Genomic DNA, 13,622 nt, shown 5'->3' with positions numbered 1-13,622 from the left:
TCATAAGGTTTCTCTCTGATTCGTGAAAATGATGGTGAGGAAACACTTTCACTAAGTAGATTTTAGCTAGATAACAATTGTGATATTTTCATTCTCAAAGTCGTTAGTAGAGCATGTGTGGTTTACCGACACACTAACATGGACTTGTGAGAAGTGGCAAAGGTCTAAACAATCAAGACTATGATTACGACATCCCTTTTCATAGTTCTTAAAATTGTTTAGACACACCTGTGAGCAATCTAAGATAAGGTGTATGATATTCATAAAGTTTTATCAAAGCAATCTAGTATCAGAAATCTGAACTTTGGTAAGAAAGTCAATAAAGTATTGGTTTCTGAGTACATGTCAAAGCTAGTGGGAGCATAAGTGTTATGCTAATATTCATCATGTTAGTGGGAGCATGATAATTATGATAAGTATTGCAAGTTAGCAATGTTAATTATAGAAAACAAAAGGTTTCAATTGGGAAAGAGTTGTTTTGCTATAATTAAGGGAGAGGAAATTATACTTCATCTCAAATCTAAAAGCTTAGATTGAGGTTTTAATCGTATTTAGTCAAGTATATATATATATATATATATATATATATATATATATATATGAATTTCATGTTGGAATGGCTCAACATAAGGAAATTATGTATATGGGTCCATTATTTGCGTTCTAAAATTCGATTATGATTACGGCATCCCTTTTCATAATCTGAATTATGAGAACTTGGCAAATAGAAATGGAAATGTTATAGCAAAAGACTGGTTTAGTCTTTATGTGAGACATCATGAATCCTGTCCCATATGCTTCGGATATAGGATCGATTACATGTGCTATATTCATCATTTCTAAAATTTTCCAAATTCCTGGGGCATTAAGATGGGAAAATGTCTAGAATTGGATATGACTAAAAGGATTAAACAATTGTACAGGACAATCTAAGGTTTACCAAAGATTGGTTGCTTAAGGACAGTTGGAAGTATAGTGATAATTCTAGAAGGACCATATTGACATAATCTGTAAGGAGGCAACTCTTGTTCAGAAGTGATAGTCAAAATGGAATATGGAAATGTTTCAAAGTTAGAAATTATTCAATCTGTGTAAGATTAGGAAACTTAATGCAAGAAGGATGTTTCCAAGGATCTGATCTCCTTTGGAATGATCTATAATGATTGTTGTCAAGTCTTTCTGACTTTGTGCATAATCATTACAAGAGGATCAATGCATATAAGTTTAGAATCTAACAGATTTCAGTAAATGGCATGAATTTGGAATTCTTGCATTTGTAGTAAGGATTTGGGGCTGTGAAAAGAGGATCACTGGAGTTATGTTCAATTAATCTATTTCACAAAGTAAAGATCATAGACAAACGTAGTATGCATACTTGGTGTATGGCATTACTAGTGTTTAGAAAACATAGTGTACATGCTTGGAGCATGTGACGACTATTGTTTTAAATTGAAGAATAAAGTTGATAGCTGAAACAGTATACAATGAATAATGTGTAATCATATGGTGATAATTAAAAGGTGTTTTATTTATGTTTATAGGTTTTGATACCATATTGGATTCAATTATTATTGTGTTTCACATTGCATGTTTTAACTTCCAGAATAACTAGGTCATTGTTCTGGATGACTAAGTTATTCAAACCATCCACAGTTGGTCATATGTTGGAAGTAGATATGAAATCAGACTGTCATGGGTTGGCTTGTAGAGGTCTAAGATGTTGGCCAAAGGGCTACAACACTCATGGGTGCTCATAATTTCTTAGTATTGGATTCAACCCGCGCTCATTGGAATCACTTCAAGGATTTTATCACGAGTGATCATGAGATGATAATATCTTATATTCTTCAAACCTAGAGATATGAGTTGTTACTATGAGTTGGTTGTACATTGATTGCACGAAAATGCATTCGGTAACTTGATGTTATAAAACGTGTCGTTGTGTATGATTCAACAAGTAGCAGAACAAGCCATATGAGTCGAAGTTTATCCATTCATTTTTACCTTCGGGATAAAAGCGATATATGTGGGCCCCTCGATGATTTGGTGATGACAAATGTAAGTGCTCGACCGGCCAGGACTGATTTGATTTGTTCAATTAGTCAGTCGTCATAAATCGGAAATCGGGAAACAACAAATGGAAAGAGAGAATGATCATAATCCATGTCTCAGTCCATATGATATCTAGAATGGAGGAATATATGATCCCTTATCTAATGGACAAGTCATTGACAAAGGTTAGAGTTCATCGACAAGGTCAGAGTTCGACAGAAGCCTTTGAGAGCTACGATTCCCGATCGGTTCCTGAAGTGATACGCAATAATAGTTTTAGACTTATCCAAGTGGGAGACTATTGGATTAACGTCTAAGTCCATAACTATAATTGGTAAGACTTGACCCGACCCGGCATGGTCCATTTGGGTTGCATGGCATCATGCATTTGGATAGACTATAATGAGAGAAATAACACTTAAGGTTGGTTAATATATTAAGTTCTAATATATTAATATGATTATTTAATTAGTATTGATCAAAAATTAATTAAGTGATCAAAAGAAAACTAATTAAATATATGGGTTGATTGTGTAAATCATCCTTACTTGTATAGTGGGCTAATGCTCCACGGATTATCAAGTTGGGCTAAAACCCATAGGATGCTCCATGGTGTATTTGAACCCATGGATCCAAGGAAATGGAAAGCCATGACAATTGGGTTTTACCCTAATTGTGACACTATATAAAGATCATATTGTTGGGAAAAATCCGCCACTATGTATGAATAGAAAGGGCTAGCCGATTTTCATGAAGTGTAGAATTCTCTCAAGTCTTTCCAAGTGCATATGATGTTGTGTGAACCATTTGAGGTGTCACACTTGGGGCACTAGGCACTCAAACTTCATGAAGACAATCTACATCAAAGAGGTATGTAATTCTAACTTGATATATTCTTTTGAATCAATGTTATTATGCTAGTTAGGATGATGTGACATCCCCAAAATCTCGGCCAGAAAAGACCGATTTTCATTTATGCTTTAAAAATAATTTCAGAGTAAATCCTTTAGATTTGAAAGGGTTGCGGAATTTGTTCCCAAAAACAAAACATGATTTTCATTTATGCTTTAAAAATAATTTCAGAGTAAATCCTTTTGATTTGAAAGGGTTGCGGAATTTGTTCCCAAAAACAAAACATGATAAAACAATGTTTACCAAAGCATTTCATAAAAGAAATGTATTTTTTTCATTATATAATCAAAACTCGGGGTGTCATGTTCCGATACAAACCAATAATCATAAACGATAACATTACAAGAAATTCAACAAATATATACATATGCAGACCTGTAAACAAAACACCTTGATGGTTAATCCATCTTATGCCCTCGCGCCACTTCCTGTAATACAAATTAAAACTGAGTGGGTCAGGCTTGGGAGCCTGGTGAGCATATAGGGTTTTCAACCCACAATAAATAATCATATTTAATTTCCACCAACCAACAATAACCCAATTACCCATTCCCGTTATTCTCACTTTATGTCCCTAAAACAACTAGCATAAGGGACCTAGTCTAAGAATATTTCATCGGGGCGACAACACATGCTTCGGGGGTTCCTCAGCAATATAAGTCAAATAAGGCAACCATGAGGGGGATGGAGTACAGCGAATGAACACCCAAGTTCATTAACACCTACAGGTTGCGAACCTGCTAATGTTTCCACAAGACTGTCTAGAAAAGTCCGTGGTCGTCATCTAAACTCCGCTAGATGACTAAATCAAACAACAACGAGGCCTCTCATCTGTTTATGACACACCAACTATCTACCCATGTTCTACCCAACATATTAGTAGATAAAAATATACATTTTTATACATAGTTTAAAAACCTGTATATAGCATGCTTTAATCAATACATATTCCACATAACAGATGAGGCACACACACACATAACACGTATTTCATAGAGAATAATCATATCTATGAGATAGAAGAAAGTGAATACACATTCACACATATAAACAACAATATACTTAATACACTCAAACCATACTTGTATTATTATCGTGTTTATGAAAGGTAGTATACACTCACTTGATCAGAAGATGATCGGACAGCACTACGACTTGTAGAAGTAGTAATCCTCAGCAGATCTGGAAGATCTTCACAAAAATCGAACTTCTCGCGGGCAGAGCTTCGGCTCGGGAACCGCACTTCTCGGGATCTTCGGGATCTCGGGACTTGCCTTGGGGCTCGAGAATATTACCGGGGCTTCAGGGTAATTTTGGCACGCAAATCGTTGCAAAACGGGAGAGAGAAGAGAGAAAATAGCAAAAGGACTCGGCTGCCCTCGCATCCTATTTATAGGAGGCTGGAGCCTCGGAGTACGCGGGGAGTACTGCTCCGAAACGTCATGGCGTTCGTCATCCGAAGAACTCGAGTGCGAGGTGCATCATGCTTCGTTGTACGCGGGGCGTACACGAGTGTGCGGGGCGTACTTCGGATCAGATCGGTGACTCCTTCGGATATTCATCCGAATTAAAGATTAAATTTTATTACAAAATATTTAATAAACTTCGTAAATTCATATCTTCTTCATACGAACTCCGTTTTCGACGTTCTTTATATCCACGCGAAGGTGAGACTACGCTCTACAACTCTCGTTTAGACTCCGTCGGCTAATTTTAACTTTATTTTTATTATTTTTTTTTAATAGGCCGGGATAGAAAAACTTCGTTATAAATTCATAACTTCTTCGTTTCACGTCCGTTCTCGCCTAACTCTTCATCACTTCGATACCAACAACGAGACCTTCGATCCTCGTTTAGATTGCTTCGGCTAAAAACCGCTCGATCTCAAATCGAGTATTTCAGGCTGCATACCGCTAAGTCGAAACTTCGATAAATCATAACTTCTCATACGAAGTCAGACTTGAGCGTTCTAAATATATTCGGAAACCACGTTTCAACTACTACAACATTAACCAAAGATATCAAGTTAATTTTACACATTAATTTTGACTCTTATTTTTATTCTTAATTAATCAAACCACATAATTAAGCAATTAAGCACAAAACACATAATACTCAAATAATACACTTTTATTATTTCAAAACGGGTTACAAAGGTTAACCTAGACTATTACATTGCTAAAAATGGCAAGCTCGGAAACACAGGCGTTACAATTCTCTCCACCTTAGAATGATTCCGTCCCCGGAATCACACATCAACAAACAAATGCAGATAGCGACTCAACATGTCACTCTCCGTCTCCCAGGTGAGATTCGGCCCATTCGTGTGTTTCCATCGGACAAGCACTAACCCAACCATTTTGCATCGCAACTTCTTAGTCTTTCGGTCAACAATTGCCTCTGGTTCTTCAATCAACCTTTTGTTCTCATCAATTCTCAATTACGAAATTGGAATTATATCGGGAACTTCTCCCGTGAACTTCCTCAAATAACACACATGAAAAGTGTTGTGAATTCCATTTAGTTCTTCGGGTAAATCGAGCTTGTAAGCTTGGTTCCCAATCCTCTGAAGAACTTTAAACGGTCCAATAAACCTTGGACTCAAATTTCCCCTTTTACCAAATCTTATAAGTCCCTTCCACGGCGAGACTTTAAGCAAAACCGAATCTCCAATTTCAAAAGTCATCGGTCTTCGCTTCTTGTCAGCATAGCTCTTTTGACGATCCTGAGCTGTTAACATTCTTTCCCTAATTATTTTCAACTTTTCAGCAGTTTGATGAACCATCTCCGGTCCCATAAACTGCTTTTCCTCAGCCTCAAGCCAACAAGACGGCGTACGACACTTCTGTCCATACAAAGCTTGATAAGGTGCCACCTTAATGCTCGAGTGAAAACTATTATTATAGGAAAATTCTACCAATGGTAAATGTTCATCCCAGTTACCTAGGAATTCCAGGGTACATGCTTTCAGCATATCTTCAAGTGTTTGTATTATTCTTTCACTCTGACCATCAGTCTGCGGATGGTAAGCTGTACTTAAACATAACTTGGTACCCAATTCCTCTTGTAGACTTTTCCAAAACCTCGAGGTGAAACGGCTATCACGATCCGACACAATCATTAACGGAACACCGTGAAGCCTCACAATTTCCTTCACGTAAGAATTCGCAAGCTTCTCCATAGACCATTTCTCCTTGGCTGCTATGAAATGCGCACTCTTAGTGAATCGATCAACGACCACCCAAATCATGTCGTGACCATTCTTTGTTCTGGGCAGTTTAGTGACAAAATCCATAGCAATGTCTTCCCACTTACCCATAGGCACAGACAATGGTTCTAAACTCCCGTACAGTTTCTGATGTTGTGTCTTGACTCTCGCACAAGTCACACACTCGGCCACATATTTTGCAACATCAAGCTTCATCGTCGGCCACCAGTAGTAGGGTTTCAGGTCCCTATACATTTTAGCGCTACCGGGATGAATCGAGTACCTGGTCTTGTGAGCTTCTTCCATTAGAAGATCTCTGACTCCTCGTGTCTTAGGTATCCAAATCCGATCTTGGAACACCTTCAGTCCATGACTGTTTACACCGAACACCAACGTTTTGCCCAAACGTTCCTCCTTTCGGTCATTCTTTTCAGAAGCTTCGCTTTGAGATTTCTTTATACTTTCCACAATGGTCGAGACAACTTCAATTCTCAACGCTCTTGGCCTTTTCCTTTCAAGATTGACTTTCTGACTGAGAGCATTAGCAACAACATTAGTTTTACCGGGATGGTAAAGTATCTCACAGTCGTAGTCCTTGAGTAACTCTAGCCAGCGTCGTTGCCTCATATTCAATTCTTTCTGATTAAAGAGATATTGGAGACTCTTATGATCAGTGAAAAGTTTGCACTTCGTGCCATAGAGGTAATGCCTCCATATTTTCAGAGCGAAAACTACCGCTGCCAACTCCAAATCATGAGTCGGGTAATTCTTTTCATGCTCTTTTAGCTGTCGAGACGCATATGCTATCACCTTTTCTCTTTGGGTTAAAACACAACCCAATCCAACCCCAGACGCATCGCTATAAACAGCGAAGTCTTCAACTCCATCGGGTAGAGAAAGTATCGGTGCCTCGCATAGCTTCTTCTTTAGCTTCTCGAATGCCTCTTTATGCTTATCACTCCAAGCATAAGTAGCTCCTTTATGGGTCAAAGCTGTCAATGGAGTAGCAATCGAAGAAAAGCCTTGGATAAACCTTCGTAATATCCGGCTAATCCTAAAAAGCTTCGAATCTCCGTGGGACTTTTCGGTTGTTCCCACTTCATTACAACTTCGATCTTCGCTGGATCAACCATTATCCCTTCTTGGTTGACCACGTGACCCAAGAATTGGACTTCACGAATCCAAAAATCACACTTAGAGAACTTTGCATACAACTTCTCCTGCTTCAAGACTTCTAACACTTCTCGCAAGTGTCTTCCATGCTCCTCCTGGCTTTTTGAGTAAATCAGAATGTCGTCTATGAACACAATCATAGATTTATCAAGGAACGGATTACAAACCCTATTCATCAAATCCATGAATGCTGCTGGAGCATTGGTTAGTCCAAACGACATAACCAAGAACTCGTAGTGTCCATATCTAGTTCTGAATGCAGTCTTCTCGATATCTTGCTCTCTTACTTTTAGTTGATGATATCCTGACCTAAGATCGATCTTCGAGAAATAGCTCGAACCTTGCAATTGATCAAATAGGTCATCAATCCTCGGCAACGGATATCTATTCTTTATTGTTGCCTTATTCAGCTCCTTGTAATCGATGCACATTCTCATACTTCCATCTTTCTTCTTCATGAATAACACTGGAGATCCCCAGGGTGATGAAATAGGTCTAATGAAACCTTTGTCCAACAACTCCTGAAGTTGCATCATCAGCTCCTTCATCTCCGTCGGTGCTAATCGATAAGGTGTTTTTGCTATTGGCGTGGTCCCTGGTAACAAGTCAATTCTGAACTCCACTTGTCTATCAGGTGGTAATCCAGGAAGATCTTCGGGAAATACTTCCGGATAATCACACACCACTGGAATACTCTGCATCACCTTCTTTTCCTTCTTAGCATCAATCACGAATGCTAAATATGATGTACATCCCTTGGTCAAACACTTTCTAGCTTTCATTAGGGAAATGATTCCAGAATTTACTCTGCGTTTGTCCCCATACACCATAAACGAATCTTTCCCAGGCGGGTTTACTTTAACTATCTTCTTCTTGCACAATATTTCGGCATCATTGGAGCTAAGCCAATCCATTCCCAACACGATGTCGAAACCATTAAGTTCGATAGGCAATAATTCCTCGTGAAACTTATTCCCATTAAGGTCGATTAAGACGTCTTTCATACGATGGCTAACAGGTACAAACTTGCCACTAGCAACTTCGACTAATAAAGCATTATCTAGTCTATCAACAGGCAAATCTAGCTTTCTACCAAACTCATGTGAAATAAAGGAGTAGTTGGCTCCAGAATCAAACAAAATTTGAGCAGGTAATTCGTTTACGAGAAAGGTACCTGAAGCGACATCAGCTTCATCTTTCGCGGCCTCAAGTTTCATCTAGAAGGCTCTCGCCTTCGGCTTTGGTGGAATGTTGGGCCTAGCTGCCTCCTTCTTCTTCGGACAATCTTTCAAAATATGCCCCTCTTCATTACAACCAAAACACACCCTTTTGTTGTTCGGACACTCATTGGCAAAATGTCCAACCTTTCCACACTTGTAGCAGGTTACATCCTCGCTACATTTCCCAAAGTGCTTCTTCTTACACTTATCACACCACTTCGCTTCTCCTCCTTTTCCTCCACCAAATTTTTTTCGAATCAGATTTCGAAAATTTGCTTTTCTTACCGGAACCAGATGTTCCCTCAAACTTTCTTTTCTCACCAACCTCAACCTTGTCGGTGGTTCTCCCCTTTATCATGTTCTCAACAGACTTGGCAGCCCAGATAGCTACCTCTAGAGTATGTGCTTGACGTACTGGCACCTCATACTCCCATGGGAGTCCCTTCGCATACCGGTCCACCTTTGTCAGCTCGTCTGGGACGATACGTAAGGCAAACTCCATCTTATCGGTGAAGTTGTTGGTGTATTCATCAACTGACATGCTGCCTTTCATCAATGTCAGAAACTTGTTATCTAGTTCCAACAGATTTTGAGCCGAGCAGAACTTGCGCTTGAACTGCACCAAGAACTCTGCCCATGACAATTGCAGTGGCTCATTAGGGCTTTAGGTCTTCCCTAGAGTGTTCCACCAACGAACGGCTGCACCTCGGAATTGTCGCACTGCATAGATAGTCTGCAACTTGCCTCTGCAGCCACAAGTCATGAAGGCTAACTTCATTTCGGAGATCCAATCCATAACTCCAATCGGATCCTCCTTTCCATTGAAGGTCGATGGTTTGCAAGTTAGAAAGTCCTTGTACTTGCAACCCATTCCATCATTCCTTCCATCATGGTTGTTTTGCCTAACTATCGGTGGGTTGGCTTGACTAACAGATCCACTGAAGTTTCCATCTTCCGAGTGCCCTTCATTTAATTCAGGCTCTTCCACACGAATTGACAGTTCTTCACGATTCTGTTGAAGCAACCGTCTAGTTTCATCCATCTGACGATCCAACATCGTCTGAATCATCATTTGCACACCAGCCATGGTTATTGGCTCAGGTGCTGCTGCTACGACATGTATTTGTTCAATCACTGGTGGTTGATTCCTGTTTTCGTCAGCATTTCCATCTCCACTTCTTGTTCTCACCATTTTGATCTACACACCGAATAAGGTGAAATTAGATCCTCAATCACGATAAATATTCAAATCATCCTTATCACTCCGAAACGTTTACATGCTAGTTCTAATATCGTAGACGTACGCTTAGAATCCTACACACATAAGGTTTCTAGATCCGGTCGGCAACAGACCATAGATCCGAACAAATAATATCATATATGGCAACATATAACATTTAGCACATAAAAGCATTTTAGGCAACTTTCCTAAAATAAACCAGTGCTCATGTCTAAAACATAACAGACACACATCTCAAAACTTCACCTAGCATTCTAAGTTTAAGTCTAGAAATCCTACAAATTCCTAGTTCGCTTAAACTAATGCTCTGATACCAACTGTGACATCCCCAAAATCTCGGCCAGAAAAGACCGATTTTCATTTATGCTTTAAAAATAATTTCAGAGTAAATCCTTTTGATTTGAAAGGGTTGCGGAATTTGTTCCCAAAAAACAAAACATGATTTTCATTTATGCTTTAAAAATAATTTCAGAGTAAATCCTTTTGATTTGAAAGGGTTGCGGAATTTGTTCCCAAAAACAAAACATGATAAAACAATGTTTACCAAAGCATTTCATAAAAGAAATGTATTTTTTTCATTATATAATCAAAACTCGGGGTGTCATGTTCCGATACAGACCAATATGCATAAACAATAACATTACAAGACATTCAACAAATATATACATATGCAGACTTGTAAACAAAACAACTTGATGGTTCATCCATCTTATGCCCTCGTGCCACTTCCTGTAATACAAATTAAAACTGAGTGGGTTAGGCTTGGGAGCTTGGTGAGCATATAGGGTTTTCAACCAACAATAAATAATCATATTTAATTTCCACCAACCAACAATAACCCAATTACCGATTCCCGTTATTCTCACTTTATGTCCCTAAAACAACTAGCATAAGGGACCTAGTCTAAGAATATTTCATCGGGGTGACAACACATGCTTCGGGGTTTCCTCAGCAATATAAGTCAAATAAGGCAACCATGAGGGGGATGGAGTACAGCGAATGAACACCCAAGTTCATTAACACCTACAGGTGGCGAACCTGCTAATGTTTCCACAAGACTGTCTAGAAAAGTCCGTGGTCGTCATCTAAACTCCGCTAGATGACTAAATCAAACAACAACGAGGCCTCTCATCTGTTTATTACACACCAACTATCTACCCATGTTCTACCCAACATATTAGTAGATAAAAATATACATTTTTATACATAGTTTAAAAACCTGTATAGCATGCCTTAATCAATACACATTCCACATAACAGATGAGGCACACACACACATAACACGTATTTCATAGAGAATAATCATATCTATGAGATAGAAGAAAGTGAATACACATTCACACATATAAAAACAATATACTTAATACACTCAAACCATACTTGTATTATTATCGTGTTTATGAAAGGTAGTATACACTCACTTGATCAGAAGATGATCGGACAGCACTATGACTTGCAGAAGTAGTAATCCTCAGCAGATCTAGAAGATCTTCACAAAAATCGAACTTCTCGCGGGCAGAGCTTCGGCTCGAGAACCGCACTTCTCGGGATATACGAGATCTCGGGACTTGCCTCGGGGCTCGAGAATATTATCGGGGCTTTGGGGTAATTCTGGCACGCAAATCGATGTAAAACGGGAGAGAGAAGAGAGAAAATAGCAAAAGAACTCGGTTGCCCTCGCATCCTATTTATAGGAGGCTGGAGCCTCGGAGTACGTGGGGCGTACTGCTCCGAAACGTCATGGCGTTCGTCATCCGAAGAACTCGAGTGCGAGGTGCATCATGCTTCGTTGTACGCGGGGCGTACTTCGGATCAGATCGGTGACTCCTTCGGATAATCATTCGAATTAAAGATTAAATTTAAATACAAAATATTTAATAAAATTCGGAAATTCATATCTTCTTCATATGAACTCCGTTTTCGACGTTCTTTATATCCACGCGAAGGTGAGACTACGCTCTACAACTTTTGTTTAGACTCCGTCGGCTAATTTTAACTTTATTTTTATTATTTATTTTTAATAGGTCGGCACAGAAAAACTTCGTTATAAATTCATAACTTCTTCGTTTGACGTCCGTTCTCGCCTAACTCTTCATCGCTTCGATACCAACAACGAGACCTTCGATCCTCGTTTAGATTGCTTCGGCTAAAAACCGCTCGATCTCAAATCGAGTATTTCAGGCTGCATACCGCTAAGCTGAAACTTCGATAAATCATAACTTCCTCATACGAAGTCAGATTTGGGCATTCTAAATATATTCGGAAACCTCGTTTCAACTACTACAACATTAACCAAAGATATCAAGTTAATTTTACACTTTAATTTTGACGCTTATTTTTATTCTTAATTAATCAAACCACATAATTAAGCAATTAAGCACAAAACACATAATACTCAAATAATACACTTTTATTATTTCAAAACGGGTTACAAAGGTTCACCTAGACTATTACATTGTAAAAATGGCAAGCCCAGAAACACAGGCGTTACAGATGAATACCTTGGAAAGTTCATATTTGCATGTATAATAGAGAAAACATAGATCCAAGGTATTTATGGTTGCTTCTACACTTAGGAGGGTTACAAAGGTTAACCTAGACTATTACATTGTAAAAATGGCAAGCCCAAAAACACAGGCGTTACAGATGAATACCTTGGAAAGTTCATATTTGCATGTATAATAGAGAAAACATAGATCCAAGGTATTTATGGTTGCTTCTACACTTAGGAGTGTTAGAATGCTCAAAAGCCAAAAAAACTAAGATCTACACAAAGAATGATCAAGTTAGCATCTTTTACCTCCAACAGAAGCTAACTACCGAAGAATCTCTGGATCCCGACGTCCCTCCCTGGTCCAAGCCAAGATGCTCTCCAAATCTTCTTCAAAAATCTTCGGTCATTTTCTTATCGTTTGGGTTGAACTATTGATGTGTCTGATTCTTTCTCTATCTCTCCAGCTCATGCTTTTTTCGATAATGGGATGATGTTCACTGGTGGATGTGAAACTAGATGGAATAATTGGGTTCCTATCAAGTTGAACATCTTCATTTGGAGATTGCGGTTATATAATTTTCCTACTTCGGTTATCGAGTTGACGACTGTTTATGAAACCCTAATTTTCAGGGTTTTCCACCCTATTAAAAGAACTTATGAATCATTTGTGGCCTCCCTCATCGACCCCTCAGTCCCAAGAAAACCCTAATCGTACTTTTTTCCCCATTTTGTGTGTTTGTGAGCTTAACGAGTGTTCTTTGCTGCTTTTCTTGAAGGAGCTTGCAGTTGGTGCCGAAAGATTGAACGAAGAAGCTTTAGATCCGGAATTTTCAGTGTTGTTATAGCCACTTGGAGGTATAAAGTCATTATCTTGCGCATCCCTTCTTCTAGATCTCTTATTTTAGAAGTTATGGCCATTATTAACTTATTTTGAGACCATTCTTGGAGTTGAGTGTGACAACCGTCACTTTCTGGTCAAGTTAAAGTCAAATAAAGTTAACAAGTCGAACTGGTCAACTCAATTAACCCTTGTATGTTAAGGTTTACATTATGTTACTAGTGTAAAACACTATCTTAATACAAAAGTATTACTTAGAGTTTTCATGTGTTTCAAAAACGTAAACCCTAATCAGGGTAAATGATGTAACTACTCGATAAAATACTATTACATACCCTTCAGGGGCGTATAACACTCATAACAAGGCAAAAACGGGGTTTACAAACCTTGCATTTCAAAGTTAAAGACTCGCAAAGGTCACAAAGAAAGTTTCTTTCAATCTCTCTCGCTCTATCTCTCTCAATCTCTCTCTCTCTCTCTCTCTC

Source organism: Lactuca serriola, chromosome 3, assembly GCF_051521515.1.
Source record: "Lactuca serriola cultivar US96UC23 chromosome 3, Lser_US96UC23_V15, whole genome shotgun sequence".
In the NCBI taxonomy this organism is placed as follows: domain Eukaryota; kingdom Viridiplantae; phylum Streptophyta; class Magnoliopsida; order Asterales; family Asteraceae; genus Lactuca; species Lactuca serriola.
This window is presented reverse-complemented; position numbering follows the sequence as displayed.